Consider the following 4108-nt stretch of genomic DNA (forward strand, 5'->3'; position numbering starts at 1 on the left):
CTGCTGAAGATTATCCAAAAACGACTGGAACAGCACATCAGCAGAGAACTGCCAGAAGTCCAGGCTGGGTTTAGAAGGGGTCGTGGTACTAGGGATATTATAGGTGATGTTAGATGCATTTTGGCTAAAAGCAGAGAGTACCGGAGGAATGTCTGTGCTTCATTGATTATGCAAAGGCCTTTGACTGTGTGGATCATAACAAACTGTGGCTGACTCTGAGAAGAATGGGAATACCTCCCAAGTTAGGTAGTAATTTAAAAAAATCATTGCTCCTGCATGACACACAGTTCTTGATGCTTAACTATGCAGTGTTCCCTTGTTCTGTTTGAACAACAACAGCTTCTTGGTTTAAGTATAGGTTTCACAGAAGCACAATTAGAATTCTCATTCTCCTCAATGTTAGCCATAGTTTGTTATGATATAGTCAAATGCTTTTGCATAGCCAACAAAACACAGATATTCTGACATTCTCTGCTTTTAGCTAAGATCCACTGACATCAGCAATTAAGCTACAGCCTCTTCTAAACTCAGCTTGAACTTCTGTCAGTTCTCTCTTGATGCACTGTTCTGAAAGTTTTTGCATGATCTTCAGTAATAATTTGGTTGCATGTGATATTAACAATATGTTTGATAATTTCCACATTCTGTTGGATCATCTTTTTTGGGGATGGGAGCAAATATGGCTCTCTTCCAGTCAGTTGGTCAGGTAACTATCTTCTAAATTTCCTGCCATAGACTGGTGAGCACGTCTAGGGCTGCATCTATTCGTTGAAATATGTCAATTAGCATCGATTCCTGGGGCCTTATTTTTTGCCAATGCCGTTAAGTGCAGCTTCTACATCCTTCATTACCATTATCTCTTGATCATATTCTGCTTCCTGAAATATGCTCTCAACTGTGTTGGTTTTTTTTGGTACACTTTGTATTCCTTCTGCTCTCTTTTGATGCATCCTGGATCGCCCACGATTTAAATTTATTTGTTGAAGCCTTCCCTGTGTGGTATTTCTCTTACAGTCTACTCAGTTCATTGCCATGGAGTCAGATTCTCCAGCAGGGTTTTAGAGATTTAAAGTGCATGGGAGGAGATGGCCCCTCTCTCTCCTTTAGAGCAGCTGTTGGGTTAAAAGGACCTGTCTTTGAGTTGACAGTGTAACTCCCTGTCCACTAAGTCACCACAGCTCCCTTCTGTTACCAGCACTAGAGAACTAGTTTGCACCTTTTTTGAACTTGGGACAGTTACAGAGCCAGGCTGATTTAGAGAAGAGTTAAGATTACATCATCATCAGGAATTTTATACTGTAATGACAGAAACTTTACCATGGCGGTTTAAAAGATTTACTTATTTTAGGGAGCCTTGGTCATGTGGCAGTTCTATGCCATTGAGTTGGAGCTGACCCATCACTCACCCTCCAGTGGGTTTTCAGAGGCAGTAAATCACATGGGAGGAGATTGTCCATCTTACAAAGCAGCTAGTGGATTCAAACCATGTGCCTTTAAGTTGGCAGCACAGCTCCTTACCACTAGCTCACCAGAGCTCCTCACAGGACTTAAGCATTCTAGTTATGATTTTAATGTTTTGTGGACCAGCATTTCAGATAACACGTCAGTCTCCCTGCTTCCCAAGAATATTTTGAACTATTTTATGTAATGATGGGGTCTAGTAGGACTGTTTCAAGGTTAAAAGCAAGAGAGCAACTATGTAAATACTATTGAGAATATTCTTTTCAATAGTTATCAGAAGTCTTTCATTCCAATGAAAAGCAAAGAAGCCTGTGTATTCCTTGGCACTCCTTGCCCAACATTTTCAGAAGTAGTTGATTCCTAAGTGCCGCTCTATTACAGACCCTGAGAATTCTCATGTGTTGCACTGTAGAACCAGGAATGTTTGCTGTGCAGCTGTCATTCTCATGGTTTCCCATGCCAAAGTACTCCCAGAAACTCGGAAACAAGGTGCTGTGGGGATGGTAGGGTCTGGAGGATCTCAGAGATGAAGGCAGTTACTAATTTCAAATAAAACCAAAACCCAGTTTCCGTTGTTTTCTGACTTGTGTTGACCCTGATGCTTACTTTGCATAGAGTAGAATGATCCCTAAAGACCTGCGACCTTTCAGAGCTGTGACCTTTTGGAAACAGGCCACCAGTCGTTTCTGGGTGGGTTTGAACCTTCTGGCCTTTCAGGTGGTAAAGGTTTAACTTTTCATCCAGGTACTCCCTGATCACAAATAGACCCTGTGAAAATAGGTCCAATGTTATGTGCAGTCACTGGCTCAGAAAGCCTGAACCTTGATACTTGTACCTGAGGTGTGGATTTCACACTATGAGTGTTAAGCTCCTTTCTAAATCCCTTTTAATTTGTAGTTTCATTATAGAGGCAAAGTGTTTTAACTTTAGATGCCAGTTGTAAGCTGCATCACTCTTGGGGTACATTTTCACTCTTGGGAAAAGTTTTATTACTTAGTACTGGCTTACTTCCTGCTGGAGTCTACAGATTGGTGCATTTTGCATGCAAACAAGAAGGTAACCCAAACTTCTGGTCTCAGAAGCCCCCTTCTGCTGCCTTCCTCTGGCAGTACAGCAACAGAGCAGGCCATTTCCCTCAGAGTGTGGCAAACTTAGTGTTCAATAGATGCGCCAGTGGGAAATAGATCTACAGTTCAGACTAGGCTTCTAAAAAGCACTCAGGTTTACACTGAAATATTACTAATGGCCACAGCCTGATCCAGGTTATGGTCTTCACTACTTGCTTTCGCTTAGCAGAGAACTAGACAATGACTAAGGATGACAGAAGAAGCGATGCCTTTGAGTGGTGCTGGAGAAGAGTCTCAAACATACCACAGACTGCCAAGAAAATGAACAGGTCTCCTGGAGAGGGTGAAATCAAGTTGCTCTCTGGAGGCAAGGTTTTTGAAGCTGTCTCATACACTTGGGGCATGTTGCCAGGAAGGACTGGTCCTTGGAGAAGGACATCATGCTTGGAAGGGTAGAGGGACAACACAGGAGAGGAAGACCACAGATGAGATGGATTGATTACAATGAGTAGGGAAATAGGGACAGGTATGCCAGTCAGTGAGATCGGTTCAGGATAGGGCAGGGTTCAGAGCTACTGTGCACAGGCTTGCAATGAGTCACAGGTGACTCGACGGCATGTAACAAACATGGCCACCAGCATGGTGATGATTGAGAGCATCCATCCTTCCCCAAATCATGTGTGAAAACATAGGGAAGGGTCTGTGTTCAGTTGGTGGCGGTTGGGATGGAGTGGCCCAGGACAGGCATGAAGGCAATTAGGGCTGCCCTCAATAACTAGGGTGTTTGATGAGTTTTTGGATTCCTCTGAGTTGGAAACTCACAGGCTGAAGGTCAAGATGCCTGATCAAGGTAGGTGCCCACAGGTGTGCTAGATATGGACCTCGAAGGCTTGGAAGGCAGATGGTTTCTGTAGTTAGACTCAGGATATTTGGAAAATGGTGAACTGTTCTGCTGAGGTGGAGATGGTAACAAAAAAGAAAAGTGTGGGTCCTACCTCCCAGGTCAGAGGGCTGGGCTCCCCGATCCCTGCAGCTCTCTTCAGGTTCAGTGCTAATGCTTCACTCTGTCAAGGCCTGAAATTGGAACCACAGGATCTGGATCCTCGTCTATTGTGTGGAACTGTATTTGGTTGTTTTTGCAAAAAAGGAATTTGCAAAGCAGTGGTGTGACAGCTGGGATTACACTTTATTTTTAAAAATGACAATAGAAAAGTACCTTTAAACAATTTATAAAAGCATAATATACCACGTGGAAGTTCTGTTTCCCTTAGAAATAAGATACAGGAGTCTTTCCAGGAGCCAGGTGACACTGGAGACGTTGCAGGTCCTTCGACACTGGGGTGGATGCCAGCTGTCCTCAAGCTGTTCACTGTCCTCTCCCGTAAGAGCAAGCCTCTCACCTCTGCTCCTTCTAGGTGGGGTTATTTTAGGTTTTGTTTGTTTTTTATAGAGTGAAGACATTTACAAGCTTCTTGACATCTTTATTTTCAATGGAAAAATGAAATTACCCACAAAACCAAACTAGCCACATAATTATTAAAACATTGAAGTCTTCAGCACAAATCTGAGGTCAAGAAGAA

The sequence above is a fragment of the Elephantulus edwardii genome, unplaced genomic scaffold, assembly GCF_000299155.1.
Source record: "Elephantulus edwardii isolate Elephantulus edwardi_28Jun2011 unplaced genomic scaffold, EleEdw1.0 scaffold00031, whole genome shotgun sequence".
Lineage (NCBI taxonomy): Eukaryota > Metazoa > Chordata > Mammalia > Macroscelidea > Macroscelididae > Elephantulus > Elephantulus edwardii.